Genomic DNA, 27,823 nt, shown 5'->3' with positions numbered 1-27,823 from the left:
CTTCTTTCCCTTTCTTTTGCTCCCAAACCCAGACGGTACCATCACTACTGGACCATCTCCCTTTTGTGTCAGGTGCACAAAAACTTCCTACAACAGAACTGAGAGCCTTCACTGCACCTTTCACCAAACACATGGAATAGTTGCTGTCAATTTACTACTAACGTCAAGCAGAAAATATTGGGGGAAAGATGGTAAATGCAAATCTATTCCTACTAAAACAGATTCTCATTCAGCATGTTTTGGTATTTCAGAAGGTAAAACTCAAGGGGGCAGAAGATTTCTGTGTCCTCCAGTTCTATTTTTAGCACAACATGACTTTCAGTCGAGTTGTCTTCAGTCACAGCGTGCACACATCAGCTTTCCTGCAGAGAGAAAGAACACTTCAGCATTCTCAATGTGACATTCAGAGAAAACTACAGTTTAAATACCTGGCTGCGGTAAAAATACCGGCTCTTAAACAGTAGCACATCCTGCTCCAGGTTTAGGAGAGCACTCACCATCCATGAGACTCTTGTTCTGCCTGTCTTCATCAAACACTTGGGGGGGTCAGAAGTAGTTTGATGACGCAGGAAGATCCATTTTCTCTCCACAGTTGAGAAATGAATGGGGAAAGCTTGGATTTGCTAAAGCAGCCAGAGCGAGGGGACATGGATGGACAGGAGGCAGAAGCGAGGAAAAATGAATGTATGCTTAGATACCTCCGACTCTAACAGCAATGCACACCTCCATGAGAGGGTTACGCTCTGGCTCTACCATTTAGGTTCAACCAAGGGCCTGGGAGAAATAAGGACACCGGTGTCGAGGAATATTGGAAAAAAACTGACAAAATGGGCCTCAACCTGTAAATGGTTTGAAAAGGCTCTCCATGCAGGGGTGTGTACATGTCCATCTCCTTGGTCTAGTGAGGACAGAGCCCATTTGTGGCATCCTTTTCCTTTCCTCCTTAGCAACTGCAAGAAGAAAGGAAGCTATCAAAAAGCGCGAGAACTCTGCAAAGACTTCCCTAAGCTTAAGCCGTGCTCTTTTCCCAGCCCTCTATTCTCCCCAGCACAGGCATGGGAGGAAAAAAAAGTGACCTCACAACCACAAACAGCAGCCATGGGCCTAGCACTGGCCTAGCAGGCACTGAGGCACCACTGACCTCACAACCACAAACAGCAGCCATGGGCCTAGCACTGGCCTAGCAGGCACTGAGCCACAAGTGACCTCACAACCACAAACAGCAGCCATGGGCCTAGCACTGGCCTATCAGGCACTGAGCCACAAGTGACCTCACAACCACAAACACCAGCCATGGGCCTAGCACTGGCCTATCAGGCACTGAGGCACCACTGACCTCACAATCACAAACTGCAGCCATGCAGCTAGCACTGGCCTAGCAGGCACTGAGCCACAAGTTACCTCACAACCACAGACAGCAGTCATGGGCCTTGCACTGGCCTAGCAGGCACTGAGCCACAAGTGACCTCGCAACCACAAACAGCACCCAGGCACCTAGCACTGGCCTATCAGGCACTGAGCCACAAGTGACCTCGCAACCACAGACAGCAGCCATGGGCCTAGCACTGGCCTAGCAGGCACTGAGCCACAAGTGACCTCGCAACCACAAATAGCAGCCATGGGCCTAGCACTGGCCTATCAGGCACTGAGCCACAAGTGACCTCGCAACCACAAACAGCACCCATGTGCCCACCACTGACCTCTCAATACTGAAACAAAAGTGACCTCACAGTCTGCACTGAAGCCACGTGCATGCTCCTCGCCTAGCACGGATTGAGGCACACCATCCCCAGAAGCCCAAACAACACTCATCTCCATACTGCTGCTCTACCAGGTGCTCCTGCACCTGTACAAAAAGAAGCAATGTGTCTGCTGGTGGCCTAGCAGATACTGAGCCCGAATGACTTCACAAACACAAACATCAGTAATATGCATCAAGCTGGTCTGTCAGGTGCTGAGGCTGAAGTGAGAGGAGAGGAGAAGCTCACCTGGGCCACTTGCACGTCCCTTGATTACGCTGTTAGCACTCCCTACAGAAAAGTCTTCTGCAAACGGCTTTCATCTTGTGATATGTGCTAATTTGTTACATCAACTCGGGAAGTGATTGTACGATGAAACTAGGCACTAAGTACGGGCTAAACTGCAACATCCTGTAAGGAGAACATGTCCCCCACCCAAACTGATCCGCTGAGGTAGCGAAACTGCAATGTTAGCTTGGATTGCCTAATATGGTAGTACTGTGAAATGTGCGCGCACGACCTAAAGGTCACCACTTGCAACGCAGAGGAAGACTACGGCCTTCATCCCCGCGATCACCAGAGGGCTACAGAAGACCCCCTAGCAACAGTCGGCGCAACCGCAGAAGTTACAGGAAGTGCCACGTATACCCGGAACTAGAACCGCATATAAGGAGACTGTGAGCGGGGGAATTTTGCGCGCCGTTGGTGGAGCAGGAGACTCCCCAGCCGCCCAGCGCTGTTTTGCTTATTTGTGACTTGCTCAATTATTTTATTAAATTGGAATTTATGCAACCCAATTAGAGTGGTCGTTACGATTTGTCACGTTTACCTATAACAATTTTGGTGCTGTGACTCGGATACAGGGTTCCCTGGTTCGGGACTCTGACTCAGGGGAGGCGCCCCATCTTCGGATGGCCCTTGAGTGGGTAGTTCCCCTACCACAACTTGTACTTCCGAACCCTAAATCGGACAAGTAAGCAAAAGAACTGCAGTACCCCGTAAACTTTGTGCACGAAGATCCGAACGAAGACTCAGGATTGAGTAAAGTATTCTTAAGTGGTTCCGTTCAGTTGGGGTGGGATACCCGGAGCACGTCTGAGTGAGACGTCCCCAGCGGACGAAGTGAGTGCGGACCCTACAGTAGTGCGGTTCCCATTGTCCGCGAGGGCATGGGCCACGACCTAGGGGAGCGATTGAGCGTGTGTGTGTGTGTGCTCCGGAAGATGGGACAGAAAAAGAGCAAGTCTGCTGATCCCATGGAGGGCTTTACAGTACGATTACCAGATATACCGCCCGATAGCCCTTTAGGATTAATGATTAAGTATTGGAACGATTGGCCCTCCAGAAAAGGCAAAAGTCGAGAGAAAATGGTACATTACTGCATGCAAGTATGGGGTGGGAAGCAGATTAGAACAGACCACCTTTATTGGCCAATATACGGGTCTTTTGAAAAGTGGATATGTCAGGCCCTAAATATATATGTGAATTCAAAGGAGCCCTTTAGTTTAGAAGGGAGTGCGTATGCTAGTTTATGGATAAGACCAGATACTCGGACCATGATATTTACCCTGAAAGAGAAGGGTTCGAGGAAGAAAAGCAAAATATTGGAGGAACTTCCCGTTTCTCCTCCCCCCTATATTCCCTCAGCTCCGGCTCAAAACCCAACACCAGCCCCTCCTCGTAGCCCCTCTCCAATGACCCCAGACCGGGATCTAGACCCTCCTAGTTCCCCAGAAGAAACCCGAAGGGTCACGAGGAGTCAAACGAGGGGAAGTGGGCGACCTGATCAGCTGTACCCCTTGCGAGAACTCCCCATGGACCGCAGCCGGGGATGGGATTTGTGTCCATGCCCCTGAGTTCAGGGGACGTACGGGACTTTAAGAAAGAAATGGGGAATTTATTAGAGGACTCTTTAGGGGTGGCTGAGAAATTAGATCAGTTTTTAGGTCCCAGCCTTTACACATGGGAGGAATTACAATCCATCTTAAGCATATTATTTACAGCGGAAGAAAGGGAAATGATCCGTAGGGCTGGGATGCGGATTTGGGATCAACAACACCAACAAGGTCCCGCAGCAGATATTGAATGGCCCACCCAACGGCCGGACTGGGACAATCAGAATGCTGAGCATCGGACGCATATGTCTGATCTAAGAACCATAATAGTTCAGGGAATCAGTTCCCGGGGGCAAAATATTAATAAGGCCTTCATGGAACAACAAAAGAAGGACGAGACACCAACAGAATGGCTCGAGAGACTTAGGAAAAATCTGCAACTTTATTCCGGGGTAGACCCCAGTACCCCTGTGGGACAGGCTCTATTGAAAACACAGTTTGTCTAGAAAAGTTAGATGGGTGGCAAGATAGAGGACTGGACGAATTGCTGAGGGAAGCTCAGAAGGTGCATGTGCGAAGGGAAGAGGAAACCCATCGGCGGCAGGCAAAGATTCTGGTGGCGGCAGTCCGAGAAGGGCAGAGAGGAATCCAGGCACAACCCCCTAGGTCGTATAACAGACCTAAAAGAAAGCCACCTCACCAAGAAGGACAACCCAGAGAAGTTGTGACGAGGGACTTGAGACAGGTGGAGTGTTTTTATTGCCAAAAAAAAGGGCATCTGAAGAGAAATTGCAGGAAGCGAATGCAGGATGAGCAAATGTTCCAAGAAGAGTAGGGGGGGTCAGGGGCTCTATCTGCTGGGGACTCATAAAGGAACCGAGCCCTTGATAAAATTGAAATTGGGTCCCCAGCGACAAGAAGTAGAATTCCTTGTGGATTCTGGGGCAGAAAGATCTACTGTCCAAACGGTACCCTGGGGGTGTAAACCATCCCCAGAGAAATTACAAGTGATAGGAGCTAAGGGAGAACCCTTTAAGGTCCCAGTAATTAAAAATGTGGAAATAGAATCAGAATCTCGATTAAGTGTTGGATCCTTTTTATTAGTTCCCGAAGCTGAATATAATTTACTGGGCCGAGATATGATGGTTGAATTAGGAGTCAATTTAGAAGTAGAGAATCAAGAATTAGTTATAAAATTATGCACCCTTACTATTGAAGATGAGGCCAAAATCAACCCTGAAGTTTGGTATACCCCAGAATCAGTAGGAAGACTAGATATTGCTCCCTTTGAAGTGAGTATACGAAATCCAGAAATCCCTGTTAGAGACAAGCAATATCCAATGTCACAGGAAGGGAGGCAAGGACTCCGACCAGTAATCCAGAGGCTAATAAATCAAAGGTTACTGGAGCCTTGTATGTCTCCCCATAATACCCCCACCCCATACTCCGTGTGTTGGCTGAAGAGCCTGTCTGCCCCATGTGCGGCTCCAGGCACAGAGCGATGAGACAGCCCCCGCCCTGGCAAGGAGCCCTCTTCCCGCATCAGCCCCTACACTGCCCCAGGAAGGCAGGATGAGACCCCGGCTGCTCCTGGGCTGAGCACCCTGCTTGGGGTCCCAGCAGGCGCTGCGAGAAGTGGGGTGCAGGCTTCCCCCTTCTCCCCGCTGGAGACGCTGCTGCCCTGGCTGGCGGTGGCAGCAGCCCCAGGCCCCCCCCAGCAGGCAGGTAGTGGGGTGACGGTGCCTCCCCCAGCCCAGCACCGCCTGTGCTGCTCCGCACGCCGAGGCGGCTCGCTGTCTTCCTCTGCTTTAGTCTGGTGCTTGGAGCTGGGGTCCCACCTCAGCTCTGCCAAACAGAGACCTCCACTAGATGTAGCCATTCACCGAGTTAACCCTGGAGACAAGGTTTTAATTAAAACCTGGAAAGACTCGTCCTTGACTCCCCGCTGGGAGGGACCTTTTCTTGTCTTACTTACCACAGACACTGCTATTCGTACCGCAGAGCGAGGATGGACACACGCTAGCAGAATTAAAGGACCGATTTCAGAATCATCGTGGGAAGCCTTTGGAAACCCGGACAATTTAAAAGTAACCTTTAAGAAGAAACCTGGAATCCTCGATAAGTGAGACCACATTTGGTAAAACCTAACATAGTATTTGTTATAACCCCACATTGTATTTGTTATCCCTTTGTGTGTTATGCACGTAGGGTTTGTGAAGGGAAGTAGTGGACTCATTGTTAGTACGGGTATCTCCCTAGCGGCATCTGCCGCCCTTGTTACGACAAAATTGACTTATTGGACATTAAAAGATCATAAGAAAAGATCGGTAGAATGGTGGGAAGCCTTTGCTAAAGGAGTACAACCTGAGAAAGGTTGTACCCATGCCAACCACCCCGATCACATAAGGCTAAAATTAAAAACGCCAATTGTAGGTGGACTGTGCTGTATGTTGGGTGTCTCTCTCGAAAAACTGGGAAGCCTTTCAAATCAGAAAGGCACATAAAGGAGGTTCCCCTGAAGAATACGGCTGCTGTCGAGAAGACGGTACACCCTGCTGCTCTGAGCAAAAGAGTAGGCAGAGGAGACAGAGACGTATAGAAACTGTGGGGATCGAGGCCAACAAGCCACCTCCTAAGCAGGAATACCTAAAATTATAAGACCCAGACTCTTTAAAGTCCCAGAGACACCTGGCATCACGGATCGCCCCTCCAAGGCATTAAGGGTTTGTTAAGTATCCGTTAACCAAGCCATGGGTCCACTACTCCTCTGGAAGATGATTGTGCTGGGCTTATTAGGAAGACGAATCAAAGGGGAACATAATGTACACCAACCCTTTAAATGGTAGAAAAATCCATCACCTCCTTAGAAAAGTCGTTAACATCACTATCAGAAGTGGTGTTACAGAACAGAAGAGGGATGGACCTCTTATTTTTACAACAGGGAGGATTGTGTGCAGCCCTAGGAGAAGAATGTTGTTTTTACGCGGATCACACAGGAGTTGTCAGGGATACTATGGCGAAATTGAGAGAAGGCCTTGAAAAACGTAAAAAGGAAAGAGAAGCCCAGCAAGGGTGGTATGAATCATGGTTCAGTCGTTCTCCCTGGCTAACAACCTTATTGTCTGCAATAGCGGGTCCATTAGCTTTACTAGTACTTGTGTTGACCTTTGGGCCGTGTATAGTAAATAAAATAATTAACTTAGCAAAAAGCAGACTCGAAGGTGCCCACCTACTGTTGATAAAAAGTCAATATGAACAACTAAACGAAGATGAGAGTAAGCATAACCCTATGCTCTCCCTGGCACAGGAGGCTGTTGCTCGATTTGATGAACAAATTAGAAGGGACCAAAACAAAAAGGGGGGATTGTGATATGTGCTAATTTGTTACATCAAAGTGAGAAACAGCCTTGGGAACATCTGTGGGAACATCCTACATCCTGTGGTGGGGGCATGTACCCCGCCTGAGATAAGGGAGTTGAGATAGCGAAGCGGCAATGTTAGTTTAGATTCCCTAATATGGTAATGGCGATGTCACACAACTGTGAAATATAGCACGACCTCGAAAGTTGTAAAATATATGCGTGACCTGAGAGTCACCACTCACAATGCAGAGGAAGACTCCAGCCTTCATCCCCACGACCACCAGAGGGCTGAAGAAGACCCCCTAGCAACAGCTGGCGCAACTGCAGAAGTTACAGGAAGTGCCACATATACCCGGAGCTGGAATTGCATATAAGGAGACTGCGAGGGGGGGATCGCGCGCGCCGTTGGTGGAGCAGGAGACTCCCCGGCCGCCCAGCGCTGTTTTGCTTACTTGTGTCTTGCTCAATTATTCCATTAAAATGGATTTTATGCAAACCAATTGGAGTGGTCATGTTTGCCTAAAACAGGGCCTGTGTCCAGGATAGAGCCCCATCATGGCCCCACTGCAGGCTGCTCCCTGCAAAGGCTGAAACCCTGATGTTCCCAGCACAGAGCTGACGTTGAAGCAGCATCCGGAGCCCGGCTGGCCTCAGCAGCCTCGGGCCTCCTTGGTCCACCCACGGGGCCCTGAGCAGGGCTGCTCACCCTGCCCCACGGTTGCCCATGCTCCCCGACCCCCCCGTGCCTTTCTTACCCCAGCCTTTGCAGTTGCATGTGCCTGGCTCTGCCCACTTGCCTTCACCACAGTCACAGCTGCATTGAAGCCCATGAAAATCCCCGTGCTCCTACCCTTGCGCTGACATCCACCCAGAACCTGGAGCCTGGCTGGCCACAGAGACATAGCCTGTCCAGTGCCCCGGCTGTGCAGCTGAGGGCAGGGGTCTTTGCCCCAATTTCGCTGCTCCTCCCCCTGTTCCAGGCACTACTGCTGCTGTCAAACCCTCCTGCTACCAGATTGTCCTGGGGCCTGAGGCAGCTCCAGCTCCCTCGAGGGCGGCGCTGGAGCCTTTCAGGAGTGGGCTGAGGTGGAGCTGGCACCGCCAGGGTGGGTGGGGAGAGGGCAGCTCTGCTCTGCCACGCTGGGGCTGGGGCTGAGGCTGGGTCTGGGCACAACTTTTCCCTGGGGAGCTCCCTGAGGAGCTGCTCCGGGGGATCCTCCACCTCTGCCCTGGCAGCAGCACAAGTGCTCAGGGTGCTGGGGAGGAAGTGCACAAGGGTGGAAGGGGGACGGACTGCACAGGGGGAGCACTGAGACCTTGTCTGTGCACGCAGGGATGGAGTGAGGAAAGGCAGAGCTCAGCTGGAGCTGGAACCAGAGACCTTGGACATGAAAAGGGCTGGGGCATTTAGTGTCTTTTTTGCCTCAGCTTTCCAGGGGAAGCTCTGCCTGAGGCCTCCCAGTTACGGGGGTGTTAGCAGACAGCCGTGCTGTGGCATGTGCTGGGGTGTGGTGCAGAAGAGAGGCCGTGCAAGGCTGGCCTTTTCTCCTGTGTCTGGATACGGAGACCTGCAGGAGGATGGAGCTGGCCATGGAGCACCCCACAGCTGGGGTGAGCAGCCAGTGCTGGAAAGGGGTGATGTGAGGGGCTGGTCCAGGACGATGGCCATGGGGCAGCTTCCCCAGTGTGTCCATGCAACACAGGGAACAACCTGGGCTCTTCTCTCCTGCACCCTCCATGTCCTGGTGCCTTTCCCAGGAGACCTGCATTTGCCCTGCCAGCACACGGCTCTGTGCTCCCACACTGCCGTTCACACCCAGTAGCTGAATGGCAGCATTTTTCCTCTCCCACGACCATGTGTGCCTGTGCCAGGCTCAGGTATTTGGTGTGCATCTTCCAGGGGAAGGTAGCAGGTGGGGGAGGCTGCAAGAGATTTTGAGGATCCAAAGCAGTGGGTTCTGGAGTTGAGGGGATTATCTGCACCTAAGGAGGACCTCAGTGAGGCCATCATTTATAAATACCATCTGACGAGCGAGTAAAGAGTTAACAGGACTGAAGAAGTTTGCCAGCTGATATGTGCAAGGCTGTGGAATAGAAGAGTTAACAGGATTAAAGAAGTCTGCCAACTGATAAGGCTGTGGAATCAAAACTGCACGGACACCCAGGGAGGGAGGAAGCTATAGGGCAGTGTTGTGGTCTTGCCTCGCTAGCAGGGTCCTTCCAAGCAGACAAACAAACAGTCCTGTGATTGTGAAACTCGCAGAGGTCAGCAAAAGCAGTGTTTGCCCAGAGTCCCAGCCGTATAAAGAGAAACTTGGCAGCTGTGAGAGTTTGAGCAGGGACGGGAACATGACCTGACCATCTTCTCTGGCTGGACTATGAGTATCCCCCCCTCCCTTTTTCCTGGGACGCTGGGTTAAGGTAACTCCTCGAGGTTGAGAGTCCTCTCACTAGGAGAGCGAACAAGCTAGCTTTCAAGTCGGGATAAGCAGTGCTTCAATTAACAGTGCAATAATTGACGGTTTGGAGTTATCCTTTCTAAATTAGTATTCACATTATTTTAATGAATGTTACTAATCCAAGAGCTTGCATGAGAAAATAAACATATTTTTTATTACGTTACTGTCTCATTCATTACTATTGAACCTTCATAGTGTGACAGCGCTGTCCTATGTGCAGATCTTCACTGCTGTGGTGAGGATCCCCTCTGAGCAGGGCAGGCACAAAGCCTTTTCCATGTGCCTGCCTCACCTGGCTGTGGTCTCCCTGTTTCTCAGCACTTCATTTTTTGCCTACCTGAAGCACCCCTCCCTCTCCTCCCCAGCTCTGGATCTGGTGGTGGCTGTTCTGTATGCAGTGGTGCCTCCAACAGTGAAGCCCCTCATCTACAGCATGAGGAACAAGGAGCTCCAGGAGGCAGTGAGGAAGCTGATTCAGGTGGTACTAGTTCAGCAGCAATGAGCTGCCCATCTCTCCTCACAAGCAATTTTCAGTTTATCATCTCCAGCAATTCTCGTGCGTTGTGCATTCTGTCTGTGATAGTCATGTTTGTACACAAATGTTTGAATTCATCCCACTTCTCCAGAGGCACAAAGCCCCTCTGTCTGACCCGGGGGCCTTCTGTAAATCTGCTGATCACTGTGTCAGAGCTGAACTCCCAAGTAGCACCACTGTAATAAAAGGGGATCTCCTTAGTACTGTGCCTGAAGTTTGGGCTCTTCTTCCCAAGCTGGAGCCAAGAATGCGCTCAGGGAATTGCCCCCAAAAAGGCCCTGTTGCCGTGCCTAGGTTTTCCATGGGCTAAGGGGCATCAGATCTTTTGGGTGATGTGTGAGGGAATGAGGGCTGGATTCAGCTGTCACTTGTGTGTGTCCAGTGCCCCTGGAGAGGATTAGTGGTCAAGAGGCCTGTGCCAGGGACTGTCCCACCTATTAGAGGGCTGGTGATGGATGCCCATCCTTCTGGAAGGGAGTATGGCACCACCAGAAGAGCAGAGGGGATCTCCAGGGACAGCACATTCCTGGGATGGTCAGTGAGTGGAGTCTCCCAAAACCAAGTGGAGTCACCCAAAGCAAAAGGCTAAACCAAAGAATGCACCAAATCAGGGCTGTGCAATCTCAGGAGAGGCAGTGGGCTGGGTCTACGACACCCCTGAGCCCTTGGAAATGCCCTGTGATTGCTCCAAGCATCCTCCACAGCTACAGACCCTGGGGAGGGGGGTGTCAGGAGCAATGATGCTGGTCCAGCTGGGCCTGCCCTCACCAGCATGGCCACTGCAGAGTCACCCCACAGCCCGCTCGCCCTGCAGAGCAGCACCGCCAGCTCGGGGCCCTGCAGGGAGCACAGGTGCAGGAGATGTGCAGAAACGGCCATTGAGGCCAGCATGGACACACTGATCTGGGGAAAGGCCCTCTGGGGAGCAGGGACGCCTCCGGAGAAGAGCAAAGGAGCAACTGTGTGCTTGTGGGGAGGAATAAATGAAAACCTGTTTCTGTGTGTGTCAGCTCAGGGCAGGCTGCTCTGTCACCAGAGTTGCCTGAGGAGCCCCGGGGCCAGGACTCTTGTGCTGTGCTGGGCAGAGGGGCTGCCCAGAGGGGCTGCAGGCAGCCAGGGTTAAGGATGTTCTGGTCATGAGAGCAGTGGAGACATGGAATGAGTGGCCTCCATTTCCTTGTGCCATTGCTGGCCCCCAGCCCCCCGGGGGCTGATGGGGAGGCTGACACCCCTCTCTGCCCCCCAGGACATGCTGTGCCCTTCAGAGGGGCTGGGGTTGTGGTGTGAGTGCCCAGAGCTCTGCAGCACCCTGCGGTGGGCACTGCTGTGGGGCCACCCCAGGCTGGGCTCCTCTTCTGGGTGGTGTGGGGAGAGGGCAGGGGAGATGAGGAGAGCTGGGGAGGGTCTGGGCTGGGCTAGAAAGGACCCAGGAGAGGAAAAATGCCAGCAGGCAGCTACTGTGCGTGAACAGCAGTGTGGGAGCACAGAGCCGTGTGCTTGCAGGGCAAATGCAGGTCTCCTGGGAAAGGCACCAGGACACGGAGGGTTCAGGAGAGAAGAGCCCAGGTTGTTCCCTGTGTTGCATGGACACACTGGGGAAGCTGCCCCATGGCCATCGTCCCAGACCAGCCCCTCACATCACCCCTTTCCAGCACTGGCTGCTCACCCCAGCTGTGGGGTGCTCCATGGCCAGCTCCGTCCTCCTGCAGGTCTCCGTATCTGGACACAGAAGAAAAGGCCAGCCTTGCACGGCCTCTCTTCTGCACCACACCCCAGCACATCCCACAGCACGGCTGTCTGCTCACACCCCCGTAACTGGGAGGCCTCAGGCAGAGCTTCCCCTGGAAAGCTGAGGCAAAAAAAGACATTTAATGCCCCAGCGCTTTCCATGTCCAAGGTGTCTGGTGCCAGCTCCAGCTGAGCTCTGCCTTTCCTCACTCCATCCCTGCGTGCACAGACAAGGTCTCAGTGCTCCCCCTGTGCAGTCCGTCCCCCTTCCACCCTTGTACACTTCCCCCCCAGCACCCTGAGTGCTGGTGCTGTTGCCAGGGCAGAGGTGGAGGATCCCCCAGAACTGCTCCTCAGGGAGCTCCCCAGGGAAAAGCTATGCCCAGACCCAGCCTCAGACCCAGACCCAGCATGGCAGAGGGGAGCTGCCCTCTCCCCACCCACCCTGGCAGTGCCAGCCCCACCTCAGCCCACTCCTGAAAGGCTCCAGTGCAGCTCTCGAGGGACCTGGAGCTGCCTCTTCTCACTGTGCATCGTAAAGTCTGACCCAAGTGGCTGCCCTCATTTTTTCGTCCACCTAAGACTCTGCGGGCAGTGTTAGCTGAGCAGGGCTCCAAATCTGAAGCTCTCCTTACACCCTTACCTGGGCTGTCAGGCAAGTGTTGCTTTGATTGTATGGTCATCTTTTGCACCTAAAACCCTCTCTGGGTGCTGCTCGGGTCCCAGCATCCCTTTATAAGGCTTTCCTGACTGCAGTGTGCAGGCAGGTCCAAGGTAGAGATGGGAGTCAGGTCAGCAGGATGGGGACAGGGACAGGTCCAGACGTGAGAGGTGCAGGGCCAGGCACAGGCATGTCCACAGCATAACTCAGGCAAGGCTCCAGCCTGTGATTCTTCCCTGAGGGTGCAGCAATCACTCTCCAGTGCCCCTTCCTTGTGCCTCCTGGCTCCCCACTGCCTTTCCTGAGACTGCAGAGCCCTCCTTTCCCCATGCGTACCTGGATTTAGTGCTCTACCTTCTGGTCACTCCACCGTGGACTGTCCCTCCCTTTGTGAGGATCCACTCACTGCCCACCCCAGGCACACGCTGTTCCTGGAGATCCCCTGAGCTCTCCTGGGGGCTCAGATTCCCCTCCAGAAGGATGGACATCTCTCATCAGCACTGTCACCTGTGGGACAGCCTCAGGCAGGAGATTCAGAGACCATTCACTAGCTCCACTGGCCCTGGTCACCAACAGATGAACCTAAATGCACCCATTGCCTGGTCCTGCCTGACCTCACAGGAATGCACAGGGAAGCACAAACCTTCCACGAGCACGTTACAGGAGCACTGAGGCAATACACACACATCAGAGCAAGGCAGGACAGTGTGGAAATGAGGAGAAAAGCCCTGAGAAGAGAAAGTCCTGCTGCTGTTGGTGGACGTGTCTCCTAGAAAGCTGCAGGCCTCACACAAAGGCTGCAGTGAGGAAATGCCTGCTGTGGCAGTGGGGTAATGGTTCTGAGGGGCAGAAGGTTTGTTCCCACAGACTTTGTCAAAACTCTCCTCCTTTCCACTCTCTCTCTGCTTTGACTGTTGGAACACTGTAGAGGGAAGGGACCAGGCCATGCTGACAGCCAGCTGCCACCCTCACAGGATAGGGGTGTGACATCATATCCTGACTGTGGCCACAGGAGCTGAGCACTCATAAGGGACACAGGACCCGTGGTCTGCCCACACCTGCACTTGTTGGAGCCTGACTCTGTGCCCCTGAGCTCCCTTGGTGTCAGCACCAAAAGAGACACTGCAAAGGGAAACTCTCCTCATTGCACTGGGGGCATCCAAGGAGCTCAGACTAGCGGGCTCGGAGGTTCTCCCATCTCTGCTGATGAAGGCGGAAGCCTGGCTTCCTGCTTCAACACGGTCTCTCGATCACATTCAAATGAGAGATTCCCGAGGACAGTGGCACGAAGCAAAATATTTATTTCTTTTAGGAGAATGTAACAGAGAAAAGTAAGTGAGAAAGAGAGACATGAGCAACACATAGCTATGTTGCCAAATACCCTGGGAATGAGGAGCAGATGCACATGGGAGAGTTATTGGTGCTGACATTGTACCTACTGAACCAGTTTCCTCAGTGCGTCTTTGAGCTCCTTGTTCCTCATGCTGTAGATGAGGGGGTTCACTGCTGGAGGCACCACTGCGTACAGAACAATCACCACCAGATCCAGAGCTGGGGAGGAGAGGGAGGGGGGCTTCAGGCAGGCAAAGATGCCAGTGCTGACAAACAGGGAGACCACGGCCAGGTGAGGCAGGCACATGGAAAAGGCTTTGTGCCGGCCCTGCTCAGAGGGGATCCTCAGCACCAAGGTGAAGATCTGCACGTAGGACAGCACAATGAAAATGAAACAACCAAAGAATAGACAGACACTAACCACAAGAAGCCCAACTTCCCTGAGGTAGGAGTCTGAGCAGGAGAGCTTGAGGATCTCAGGAATTTCACAGAAGAACTGGTCCACTGTGTTGCCTTTGCAGAGTGGCATTGAAAATGTGTGAGCAGTGTGTAGAACAGCAGTGAGAAAACCACTGGCCCAGGCAGCTGCTGCCTTTTTGACACAAGCTCTGCTGCCCATGATGGTCCTGTAGTGCAGGGGCTTGCAGATGGCGACAAAGCGGTCGTAGGCCATGACAGTGAGAAGAGAATACTCCGCCAAAAGGAAAAAGACAATGAGAAAGAACTGGACAACACATCCCAAGTAGGAAATGGCCCTGGTGTTCCAGAAGGAATTGGCCATGGATTTGGGGACAATGACAGAGATGGAGCCAAGGTCCAGAACAGAGAGGTTGAGGAGGAAGAAGTACATGGGGGTGTGCAGGCGGTGGTCACAGGCTACGGCTGTGATGATGAGGCCATTGCCCAGGAGGGCAGCCAGGTAGATGCCCAGGAAGAGCGAGAAGTGCAAGAGCTGCACCTCCTGCGTTCTTGCAAATGCCAGGAGGAGGAACTCACTGAAGGAACTGCTGTTGGACATTTGCTCCATGTAGCACAGGGGAACTGTCCAAAGAAGAAAAACCAGTGATAACTTAGAAGATTTTTCTCTGAGAAAAATTTTCTGGTTTTCATAGAAATACTCCCCCACCGACTTCCTTGCAGTACAGGCAAATTTCCTTTTCTTCTTCTCAGGAAGACCTTTGTTCAGCTCCTCAGTTTCAGCTCCAGCTGAGTGTGCTGGGAGGAGCAGGGACCTGTTTTACCGGTGGGTATATGGGACTGGTTAGTTACGTCCCTTATTTTCACAGCTGATATCAAAGACCATCCACCTTTAATGGAAAAGGTCTGTTAATATCCTCACACACACTTTTAAAGAGTTTGTGCTGCAGTAGAGAGACTTAGCATTTTTTCTACAATTATTTTGTTTGGAGATTTTTAGATTCTGCCATCACATCTGGTGACTGTTCTTTGTAGGGACAGATGTTTTTATTTCTTCAAGCATGAACATTAAAAAGACCAGAGAGGAAAATGGGCTCTCTGCTGCTTATTGCAGTGTCAGGAGTGCTGCTGGGTCCATCCGTCTTCTTCCCAGCTGCCCTGTTCTCACACTTGTGTTACCCAGAGGATGATTTCACACACAAGTTACTCTAGAAAAGACACTGGGCTCTGATGAGATTATGAGAGGCTGGTTTTAAAGCACAGATCTAACTCTGCTCTCTTTCTCAACTCCGGGTGGAGATGTGATGGAGAGAACAGGACTTTCCTCTGGACATACACGATCACACCAAGGATTCTCTGAGGTGAGTGCCTATAGCTGAGGAAATTCTTAACACTCCCATTCTAGCTGAGAAAATGACAGGTTCACTTCAGCTGCATGCATACAAAACCACTCAGGAGCATTCTGTGGCATTAGCATGACCTGAACTTCTTGAAATGGCTCTCCAATGCTGCTAAGATGCAAGGGGGGAGCTGTGCCCTTCTGGAGGGCAGCTCACAAACGCAGCAGGACACCCGAAGGAGATGATAGTCATGTGTCCTGAAAATGAGGTCTCCTAAAGGGAGAGTCAGCTCCTTCGCCAGCCCCTCCGACTGCATTCCTCAGCACCCTGGGGTGAGGACAGGCCTTGGGCACCTTGTCCCTATGCAGACACCTCCATGGCAGGACCTCAGGGTGGGTGTCTGAATTTGTAGCTGAACCCCCAGCTGACAGCAAGTACAAGAGCAGAAAGGAGAGGCAGGGAAACAAGGAGAAACACTGTGACCCTGCTGCCAAGGAATGAGAGAGAGAGGCAGAGGGACACCTTCCCTGATTGCACCTCCAGTGCACAGTGTGTCCTCCCAGGGCAGTTGTTCTCAGTCCCTTTGCCTTGCAGGGGGAAATGGGCATGTGGCAGGAGGGGGGCAGCTGTGTTTTTCTGGAAATCTGACTGCAGAGGAGGTGAAAGATGCCCTAGAGCCCTTCACCTTCAGAGCAGAGGCAGGGCTCTGGTGGGTGGGAGAGGAGAAAAGAAAGCGTGGCTTACTCAGAGGAAGACATCTCCAAGGAAGGAGCACAAGAGAGTTGCCTGAAGCCAGCCTGCCACAGTGTTTCTGTGGGCACTTTCCTAGCACTCCCTGAGCACCTCTCAGCTGCCTGGAGCTGTCCCCACTGGGAGCTCTTTCTCTGTCCCCACGTCTCTCCCCTGTCACTGCTCACAGACCCCATGCCACCATCTGGGTGTTTGGCTCTGCCCTACGGAAACCTTGTGGCCAAAGGGCACTGCCCAGGGGCATCTCTGTGTTTGCAGGACCTAAGGAGCAGGTGAGATTAAGCATGATGAGACTGATGAGAGCTGCAAAGGTGCTATTGGTGCTGCCTGCAGGTAAAAGGATGGCTGAGGGGACTTTCTGGGATCCTTGCAGACCTATTGATCCCTCCCACTAACAATGCAGAACTCTCCTTCAGTCGTCTAAGCCTAAAACATCCTTTTTGATTTGTTCCCTGCCAAAGATATAAAACAAAATCAGAGCCTCAGGGGAGTGCCTTCCCTTTCAGGTAAGCCTGCAGTGAGTGTTTCCTTGAAAACACCCCTCCAGACATGTTCTGAGGGTGAGCTAGAGCTGTGAGCAGCCCTGACCCATGCAGAACCCTCTCAACAGGAAAATGAACCTGTCCTGCTGGGGGTCTCTCACCCCACCCAGAACTTCTCCCTGCAGTGCTGTCGGGAGTTCCCTGCGAAGGCTGAGTGCTGACCTTGCAGGTAGCAGAGTCACTGCCCCAGGCACACAGCACTCTGGGGCACAGGGAAGCTGATCTGAACAACAGCCCTGGGCAGGCATGTGTGCACACCATGGCTTCGCTCCCCTGCACCAGTCGTGGAAGGACGTAGCCGTGATGCACTGTCCTTGTGACAGTGTGGCAGGGAATCCCTGCTCTGAAGCATCTCCCCATGCTCCTCATTGGAGAAGTCGGGAGAACGAACGTTAAAAAACTTATCAGTCATGGGGTGGGATGGGTTTAGAAGACCCCTCCAGGAAGTTCAGTAGTATTGCCCTGCAGCCAGAGACTTACTGTGTGCAAGGCTGTGAAGATTTCTCCCACAAGGAGCTCTCCTCTGGCCTCCCACTCCACACTGCCTTTCACTTCTCATCTCATGTCAGCAGCAGCAGGCAGTGCTCAGAGCCCTGCTGCTCTCTGCAGAGGAGCTGCTCCTGCACACAGCTGTCTTTGGGCAGTGCTGTCAGGTTGCCATGAGCTCTCCCTCTCCCAGGAGCGTGGTCCCGCTCAGGAGCAGGGGCCGAACTGAAGACGTGAATTTCTCTGTCCCTTCTGCTCCCTCCTCCTGGGAAATGTCCCCTGAAGTAGACTGAAATAACCAGCTATTTTCCTTTCCTAAAGAGTGCAGAGAGACTGATTCCAACATTGCAGTTTATTTCATCAGAGGGTGCCTATCTATGAAAGGTGGAAATGTCCCACTCTGGAAGCCACTATGTCCATCTCTTAACTAGGCAGGACACCCAGATGGGGACAAGAAGGGAGCTCATTTACCCACGGTTCAGGTATTGATACAGATGAGTCAATCTGGGTATCTCATGCTGGCCCAGCTCCCTGGGCTGGAGTGGGTTTCAGATCCGTCCCATGGACTCCACAAACACACAGCACGTGGGATTCTGCTTGCCCAACCCGAAGTGAGCACAACACAGAGGTCTGCATGGGAGCTCACTGTCTAAGCTCCCATTGCAATCACTGGAGATGGAGGGTGGGAGTCAGTTCCTCACACACAAACACCTGGGGACAGTTGAAGAGACAGAGGTGGTCCAAGGCATGTGCCAGTGTCTGCTTGCTCTGATGGAGCCACTATGAGACCCACATCCTTTTGGAGCATCAGGTGGGGACCAGGTGGGGAATTTCCTTGGCCATCTGAAATGACACTAGATTCCTACTACAACTAGAGCTCCACTCACTAAAAATCTGAGACATATGAAGATCCCTGTGTTAAAAACAGCTAATGTAATTCAGTGCAGACACTTGATTTAATGACATGGAAATAGACTGGCAGGGCCATTTCAGGTGCCTGGGGTGTCCAGCACAAACACATGTCTCTACCAGATACAGCATGGGACCTGCAGGAAAACCAAGCCCCTTCATAGTATTTGTTGTGCAAGTGCCCCAGGGCATCTTGGGTTTCCTACCTGTGCACAAACAAATGAATCCCAACACTGCCTTTAGGGAAAGTCTGTACTGTCTGCATCCGAACATGCTTCATAAATGGGTGGCACATCACAGCAACGTCTCTGCTCTAGTCTCTGCACACTCAAACCCTTCTAGCTCTCCTCCTCCTGAACCTCTTCTCACCCCCCAATATGATATGAACAGGGACTAGGCTAATGATGTCCTCAGGGTAGCTGGATCAGAGGCTGCCCAGGCCCAGAGACTTTTTCTGTGTTGCCTTGTCCTTCCTGGAGACTGGTTCAAGAAGTCTGTCACAGGTGAAACGGTGCTGCAAAGTCAGCTCAGGCAGCCAACTCCTCTCCTGCCATTCCTGTAAGTCCCAGCTCTGTTTCTCCCTGGCCTTGGGCGCTGCAGGGTTTGCTCTCTTAGTGGGAACCTCCTTTCACCATTACATGGCCATCTGCTATCCATGACAGACTGTCACCATGTGCTAACAAAGACTATGCATAGGTAAGGTCTTGGTAACAGGTTTCCCTGTGACAAATCTTCAGTTGAGGCCACAGCTGAGGTGCTGTTATCAAAATGTATGCAAATATATGCAGCCTGGGGTACAGGAGCAAATGGAGATGCACAAGCTGTCTGTGACAGGAGTGCCACATGGTTGGAATAACTGAGATGTGCTGGGATCACTCGCGTGGCTGGGGTCCTTCAATGGCAGGGTGCAAGTTCTTCAGCAGAGACCACCAGGCAAGATGAGGAGGGGGATGCCCTATGTGTGAAGGGGTACCTTGCATGTATGGAGCTCTTCCATGGCATGGACCAAGGGAGGCAGCTCTGAAGGGCAGAGGAGCTCAGGAAAGCCAGCAGGTCACTAAGGACAGCACCCATCAAGCACAAGAATGCACCATAACAAACAGTTTGTAAATTTAGTAGACCTCTCTGGACACCAGCTTGGCTAAACAGGGAACTCCCATGTGAGCTCCAGGACAATCAGGCAGCATATGGAAAGGGGAAGAAGGCCGAGGCTGCAAAGGAGGAATTTAGAAATATTGTCCAGCAAAGTCGGGATGGTGTTAAGGAAGCCAAAGCTCCCCTGGCATAGAGACACTTGCAGGGGATGTGAAGGACAGGAAGAAGAGCTGCTACTGCTTCAGTGACAGTAAAGGAATAAAAAGGGAAATCAGGGCTCACAGCTGAATGGGGCAGGGATTCTAGCAAAAGTAGATGTAGGTTGGTCTGAGGAAGTCAAGTCCTTCCTGGCTTCAGTCTTCACCCACAAGGTCTCCTCAGCTGTTGTGCCTAGAGTCAGGACTCCTGAGGAGAAAACCAATCCACAGTACCTTGAGTCTCTAGAACGAAATTCATATAGGTCTATGGGATTGGGTGGCTGGCATCCAAGGACATGGAGAGAGCTGCCTGCTCTGACAGCAAGGCTGCTCTCTTTCATCTTTGAAAGGCTGTGGAGATCAGGGGAGGTCCCAATGAGCAGAAGAAGGAATATGCTGTTCCTAACTCTAGAAAAGACCCCAAGGACAAAGCAGGGAGCTGCAGGCCATTCATCTTCACTTTAGTGAGGAATCTGTCATTGAGTGAATCCTCTCCGATCACCTTTCTGGGCACATGAAGAAGGTGCCTGGGAACAGTCAGCATGGATTTACCCAAGGTAAATCATTCCTGACCCACTTGATTGTCTTCTGTGATGAAAGAGCTGTACTTGTGGAGGAGAAGAGAGTAGTAGATGTCCAGTAGACATCCAGATGGGCAAAAAGCTGGTTGGATGATAGAGTTCAGAGGGGTTTTCATGAATGGGTCATGCTTTACTGGAAAGCCAGGTAAAGGTGGGGTATGCAGGGGTCTACCCCACATCCTGTCCTCTTTCAAAAGCTCTTCAGCAGGGCAGAACAACACACGTATCAGGACAGGCAGAGACCTGACCGGCAGAGGAGTGACCCTGAGGAGGCGGCCATGGACATTACAAGGGGTGCCATATGAGCCAGTGGTGCATGCTCACCACAAAGGAGGCCAGCTGCATACAGGACGGCATTAGGAAAAGCGTGGCCACCCAGGCAAGGGCAGTTCTTATCCCCCTCCACTCAGCACTGCTGTGGCCACATGTCTGGAACAGTGTGTCCCAGTATGGTACACCCAGTGCTGGAGGAATAGGGGAGCAACTGGAGAGGGTCCAGAGGAGGTCTGCCAAGAGGGCATTGGGGGTCTGAAGCACATGGCCTGTATGGAGAGCCTGAGGGACCAGGGCCTCTTTAGCCTGCTGAAGCAGAGGCTAAGGCCAATACAGTAGTCACCTGTGACTGCCTGTGACAGGGTGGGTTCAGAGATGAAGGAGCTTTTCTTGGTAGTAGGAAGCAGCATGAAAAGGGGAAAGAGCCACAAAGTGCATCTTGAGAGGTTCAGACTGCACTTCACGTAACAAGAATGTCACTCGTAGGGTAGTGCTGTGGTGCAACAGGACACCCAGAGGGTCTCTGTGATCAGCCCCTTGCCTTTTGTTTCAAGGAGCAGCCAGCAAGGACAGCAGGATGTCAGTAAAGGTGGGGAGATCCTGCAGTGAGAGCAAGGTGGGGAAGCAGGTTGGGTGTCTAGAGGCTGCAGGGAATCAGGTGCAGCTTTGGGACAGCATAGGACAGTCTGTGGTGGAGATGACTGAGGTCAATGCCAAGGCTGAAACCTTCCAAAAGAACTGAGGTCTTTGTCTCATTTCCTATGGCTAGTGTCTCTGCCACAGAGGCCCACAACAAGATGACGTTTCCTTACAGCACTGTGGCCTTGCTGCCTGCTCACCTTCACGGAGCCCAGGAGGTGCTGTATCGTTGTCCTGCACCAGGCATTGCACACAACCCCACCCTGACACTGCTCCCAGGAAGAGCCCTGAGCAACATGTGAGGGAAAGGATCTCCCCATGCAGGGGCTGACTGTAGGACTTGGCCATTCTGCTTGATAGCACACAGCACGGCTGTCTTGGCATCACAGTCACCCTCACATTGCCTTTGCCTACCTGCAATCAGGGCCTCCAACTTTCTGCTCTAATCAGCCACCAGGGACCTTTTGCTGGTAATGGCCCTCAGTGGGACCTGTTAACGCTCCAAGAAACTTGGGGATTTCCTTCTGACGTAAACTTCTTGAGAGGTTGCTTCAGTCTCCTCTCAGCATCTGAGGTTCATGGGCTCAGCACCAAAGACACCCGAGGGGTCCTTAAGATGCAAACCCCCCTAAGGAGGCATGCCTCTCCCCATAATTTTCTTCAGCTCTTCAATTCTTGTGCTGTGGCTAATGGGAGAGGTTTCAGGAGTGTATTTACAAGAGGAGTTTTTCAATGAGCAGGAAAAAAAAGGGATTTCTGCTTTCAAAGTTTTCCTTATTTTTCAGCTTACAACCTAGAGTGATATCCACCTTCTCCAACTGATATTGATCCAGAGTGTCTCCTAATGAAGTCTGGACATGTAGGAAAAGCAGCATCCTGGAGGTCAGATATCAATGCAAAATATTCCTCCCCACCTCCCCAACCCTGCCACTTCTCTCATCAGCCACTGGGGACTTAGATCACTCTTGTTCAAATCAAACCTTTTGCCACTCAAGGCTGCAGCTGAATGTTACAGCTCATATGCACCAATTCCCACCTGCTTTCCTTAGACAACGAGCTGCAAACAGGCACAGAAGGATTGTCGGAGTGGGGGGACGGGCCCGGAGTAACGACGGAGTCTCAATATGAGTATGATCGTTCTCCCCTTATTAGAGCTTACACAAAGTATATATATCGACAAGCAATACGCATGCGCTAGCAATAGTTACATGATTGGTTACAGTTTCTGTCCACGCGCATAAAGCGGATATATGATTGGTGCAAGGTTGCTGTCCACGCTCCGTCGACATCTATGGAACCTAGTTCCGTCCAGACTTGTTCACCAGTTTTGTGAATACCTTCTTTTGTAGTGCTCAAGGTCGCTGCAAGGCTCGCTCGGCCGCTGCAAGGCTCGCTCGCCTTGGCCTACATTCCTTCCCTTACCCTGAGAACGGGATTGCTCATCCCAATCAGATCATGCCCTCTCTCGCTTAACCATTCCTCCACAATTCCCCCTTCTTGTTTATGAGCAATCCAAGCGTGGTGCACTACTTTTAGCAAAGCTTTCTTCAGGCAGTGTAGTACTACACAAAAGCACAAGCGTACCACTACAAGGATTAGTATGATGAGTATGCCTTCAGTAAGCAACCCTATTATCCACTGTGGCAGATTTCCAAACAGGTTAGTTCATACCTTCAAGATCCTCACTACCATGCCCTTGAGCTGCTAACAAAAATCAATTGCAGCCCTATTTTGCAGAAGAGCATGTCGCAGGTTATTTTGGTCCTCTAGTAGGTTAAGGCTGCGGAATTAGCTCTTGAGGATCCTAAGGTAGCGTAGCACTTAATGCATTAATAAGCGCAGCACTACAATTACTAGCAGGCATACTGCCGTTGCACTTCCCCCTGCTATACTCAGAAAATTCGCTTTATCATACTGCTGGGAATTCCTACTAGGCAGGTTCTAAAGGGTTGCGTAGCAGAAGCCAGTGACAGACGAAAGGCGTGTTGCCCTGTTCGCCCAGGTAACGCACAGATATTGTCTGTGTTCAATCCTGTGGAGAGTCATTACCACTGGGAACAACATTCCCAGAAGCAGGATTTCTGTCTGCTTGTTCGTTAGATGAGTCATGGTGAGTTAAGACAGGCTTCGCGTTCTTGCTGGGTACCCACACTGGTCCACGATCTGTGGAGACACACATATAACCTCGACCATTAAAAATAACAGGGGCGGGCCCAGTCCATATTCCGGAGGCTGGGTCCCTATACATTACTTTAAACTGGGGTAACGTTGTTGTATTATTAAATTTAAGCTGCTGATGGTGAATGATCACCGGGGGTTCCTCACGGTCACCCATGAGACAAAGATAATTCAGGGTGAAGAGCGCACGGTGCAACCTCTGCTGTGCGTCCGTCTCCTCACCTTTTTGCTTTCTGAGATAGTCTTTTAATACTAGATGGGTACGTTCTACTAGCCCTTGCCCGGTAGGTGAATGTGGAATTCCCGTAACATGATCAACCCCCCATCGAGATAAGAATGTTCTAAACTTTTGGCTGACATAGGCAGGCCCATTATCCGTTTTTATTCGCTCCGGTACGCCCAATATGGCGAAACAAGCCAGCAGGTGTTTGCACGCATGTTGTGCCTTTTCTCCAGGTAATGCAGTTGCCCATATCATTTTTGAAAAGGTATCAATGGTCACATGTACATACTTTAACCGACCGAATTCTGGAACATGAGTGACATCCATTTGCCATAATTCTAGAGCTTTCAGCCCTTTTGGATTTACCCCAAGCCCAATGCCTGGGCCATGGTTCCCGCATCTTGGGCAGGCCTGTGCAATGCCTCGGGCCTCACTCTCTGTTAAACCGAATTGTCTTCTTAGCCCTTTTGTGTTCTGGTGGAATGTGTCGTGACTCTGTCTAGCTTGCTGGAATTTGTCCATAGGGGGTAAATGACACACGGAGCTAACCAGGCTGTCAGCGATCTGATTGCCTTGTCCTAGCCCTACATCTAACTGGTGGCTACGAATGTGGATAACGCAGCAAGCTGCTGTTCGTTGACCCAGCACAGAGCGCAAGGTGATGAACAGACTTCCCAACCTCGGGTTAGATGTTTCCCTTATTAAGGCATCCTCCAGTCGTGGTACTATCCCTGCTACATACATTGAGTCAGTCACTACATTTAAAGGAGTATTCAGCCAATTGGTTAGAGCCCAAACTACCGCAGTTAATTCTAAAGTCTGAAGGGAATCCCGAGGCTGTCCCTCCATGACGTGTTGTTTCCATTGCTCACCTTCTTTCCACACGCACGCGGCACGTCGCAAGCGCTTACCCGCATCCGTGTAGATAGTAACGCCATCTGAAAGGGGTTCCCTACTTACTCTGGACTTTTCTATCCATTGATTTCGCTGTAACACCTGCCATAACTTTCCCTGAGGCTGACATGAATGTACCTTACCACAGAAACCTAACAGAGCATTTTGTATGGCCACAGCGTTTTGGAGCCACCACTCTAGGTCAGCCATGTTAACAGGTATACTGATATCGTTCGGCTCTTGACCACTGATCTCTAAGATTCTTGATCGCCCTTTGCGTATCAATTCACCTACTGCTTCGGTTTGGGTCTGGATACTCGTTTTTGGTTGTACACTCAGGAATACCCATTCCAAGATATGAAATACATCTTTTTGATCTTTGTGTTTGGCAGTGGCATTGATCAGAATAGGGGGGAGAGATTCCCCGCTTCTGTTTTGCCACTGACAAACGACTGCATATGGTGAGTCTTTCCCATTGCATATGATTAGGGATATGGGAAGGTTTAGGAGGCGTCGAGAGGACCATGCCAAGTGTAATTTTTGTGTGATATGCTGTAACACAGCATGTTGTTCAGGTGTCAGGGTAATTTTGTTAGCGGGATTAGTGCCTCCCAATAGCGCCGTCAGGGGCGCAATATCAGTATTGGAGATACCAACACAATGTCGCACCCACTGTACGTCCCCAAGCAGGGTCTGTACATCATGTAGGGTGCTTAACCGCGTTGTGAGTTCTGTCTTTTGGGGCCGAATTTTAGACTCTGCAATGGACCATCCAAGGTATTTCCATGGAGCCGTGCGCTTAATCTTCTCTGGTGCAATGATAAGTCCCTTTGAGGACAGAGTGTCCGTTAGCTGTTCTAATGCTTCTTTCACAAAAGGCTTCTCCTGGCAACAGAGAATATCGTCCATGTAGTGATAAATTATGGTGTCTGGCCATTTGTCCCGGAGTGGCTGCAATGCCCACGCAACGTAAAGTTGACACAGGGTTGGTGAGTTTTTCATTCCTTGCGGCAAAACAACCCATTCATAGCGCTCCGCGGGCGCAGCCTTGTTTATTGCTGGCACAGAAAAGGCAAAGCATTGGGTGTCTTGAGGGTGTAACGGAATGGTGAAAAAACAGTCCTTCAAATCAACAATCAGTAGGTGCCACCCTATTGGCAGCATACTAGGTGACGGCATTCCGGGCTGCAAGGCTCCCATAGGTTGCATAAGTAAAGTCCAAAAAAAAAAAAAAAAATGGTATGGCCTCTTGCACTGCAGGAATGGTTCAACCAAAACTCAGAGTTAAGCTAATTTAGCCAAAATCAAGACACAAAAGTACCAAGTGCAAGGAAAGGTTGGTAAGTTGTCAAAATCTCTACAGTACAAGGCAAGCCATTTCAACTTCACTATGAAGTTGTACTAAGCTTTTAGTGGTCAGACACCTCTGAGAATCTTTATTAACATCAACTTTCTTTTTTTTTTTTTCCCCTTCTTTTTTCTTTTTTTTTCTTTTTTCTTTTTTCTTTTTTCTTTTTTCTTTTTTCTTTTTTCTTTTTTCTTTTTTTTCTTTTTTCTTTTTTTTCTTTTTTCCTTTTTTCCTTTTTTCTTTTTTTTCTTTTTTTTATTTTTTCTTTCCCTTTTTTTCTTTTCTCTTTTTTTTTTGGGGGGGGGGGGTTCCCTGCCAGGCCCTGTCACCACATATCAAAAAGACATCTGGCGGCAAGGCTTTTGGGGTACCATTGTTCCAAATTGGGGTCCTAGTCCAGTCCAACCTCCCCCATAGTTTGAGATGGTGGTACGAGCTTGTTGTAAAATTTTCCAATCATGTGGTTCCCATTTCCCCTGACCATTCTGTTGTAGCATGGGGAACGCCAGTGCTGTGGGGCCCTTGGACCCTGCAACAGGCTTCCATTGTCCTTCTATTATAGCGTCTTTGATAACGCCGCTCCAACGCGTAGGTACGGGAGGCGCAGTCGCGGATGGTGTAGAGGGGCTCAGGAAGCATGGAGGAACGCTTCCCCCCTTGTGCTTTGTCTGCAGCTCCAATTCCTCAAGGCGCTTTAAAACTGTTTGCAACATTTGTGCAGTGACATCTGGGGGTGTTTGCAACATTTTTGCAGTGACATCTGGCGCTGTTTGCAATATTTTTGCAGTGACATCTGGCGACGGCGGCTCTGTTTTCCCGGTGACCGGGGTAGTATCACCCGAGGACTTGCTGGAGGAAGGCAGGGGCGGATACAAAGGCGAAGAGGAAGGCTGAGGGAGAGGGGGGGGCAATCGGCGGAGGAGGAGCAGGCGGGGCGGAAGGAGGGGGCCGGCAACCCTCTCCGCCCAGGTCTATGAGGTCAGCCAGAGGCGTGACCTCCTCCCCTTTTGGGGCCTCCTCCAAGCGCACTTCCTCCCCTCCCTTGGAGTTCGCTTCTGCCTTTCCCGCAGAAACTTCCGCTTTTTCAGCCGTGCGATCGGGCTTGGCTAGCGGCAGAGGCTTCAGCCCCCCCCCCCCTTGCTCGCACCTCGTCCATATCCTTACAGACGGGTCCCATTGGTCCCTTCACCGCGGACAACCCAAAGAACCGTGCAATGGGTCCCGGTTTGCTCACGGGCTTTTTGGGAGGGGCTCCTGGTCCCAGCATTTGTACGGCAGCACACGCTGCTTCACTCTCTGCCTTCATTGATGTTAAAGTCTCTAGCACGGTGTTCCAAAGCGCACGAACGGCTTTAATCTCTTTTTCCTCTTTCTCGTTCCCCTCAGCTGACTTCTGCCACATCGTCCCTCCAAAGTCCCGCCATTCGGACACAGAAAACAGTAAGCAGGTGTCAGAAAAGGGACCCCAACGCCGTCCCAGTTTAATCAAGCTGTGTAGCAGTTTCGCCGGTACGTCTATCCCTCTCTTAGAGAGGATTCCAGCGAGTAGCGTTGCTGCAGCGTCTGTTTCCATAGCTGCGCCTGAGAAGTGGGGCGCGACCCCACTAAAATGTTTGCCCGGCTCCTGCTTCGGGCAGTGGCCTCTCAGCCGTGGTTTCCCACTCCCCTCCTCTAGCTGCTTACCACAGTCTCGGAGATCTTAGTCGAGCATAACCATCCTCTGCTACCAGATGTCGGAGTGGGAGACGGACCCGGAGTAACGATGAGTCTCAATATGAGTATGGTCGTTCTCCCTTTATTAGAGCTTACACAGAGTATATATAGACAAGCGATAAGCATGTGCTAGCAATAGCTGTATGATTGGTTTACAGTCTGTTCACACGCCTAAAGCGAATACACAATTAGTGCAAAGTTGCTGTTCCTGTGGAGGGGCTTGTCAGCCCCCTCCTTTACTTGTTTACCACTACTTGCCTTCCCCTTCTGTAATGGTCTAGGAATGCTCAAGGACAGTTCACATAGCCACAGGGATCCTCCCTCTATTGTGAAGACAGGATTGCTCACTTCTAAGAGATCATGCCCCTTTTCACTTAACCATTCTTCCACAGGGAGTTGCATGAGAACTGGAAGATTTGGGTGTTTTTTTGCCGGAAAAGTCTCTCCTGACTTCTCAATGTCTTTTCTTCTTTCAACAGTCCCCCATGCCCAGAGATACCAAAATGTCCAACAGCAGCTCCCTCAACAAGTTCCTCCTCCTGGCAGTTGCAGACACACAGGAGCTGCACCTCTTGCACTTCTCGCTC

The 27,823-nt window shown here is 51.3% G+C and overlaps 1 protein-coding gene across 1 annotated transcript in view; it reads right to left on the bottom strand.

The window, feature by feature from the left end:
• LOC136996018 (olfactory receptor 14A16-like) overlaps positions 1 to 27,823 on the bottom strand; it is a gene marked incomplete at its 3' end in the record, with an annotated part of 47,494 nt that overhangs the window by 16,294 nt on the left and 3,377 nt on the right. The window lies entirely within an intron of this gene.

This window comes from Apteryx mantelli, unplaced genomic scaffold (genome assembly GCF_036417845.1).
Source record: "Apteryx mantelli isolate bAptMan1 unplaced genomic scaffold, bAptMan1.hap1 HAP1_SCAFFOLD_20, whole genome shotgun sequence".
Lineage (NCBI taxonomy): Eukaryota > Metazoa > Chordata > Aves > Apterygiformes > Apterygidae > Apteryx > Apteryx mantelli.
The sequence above is the reverse complement of the archived record's forward strand: the minus strand, read 5'-3'. Positions and strand labels throughout refer to the sequence as shown.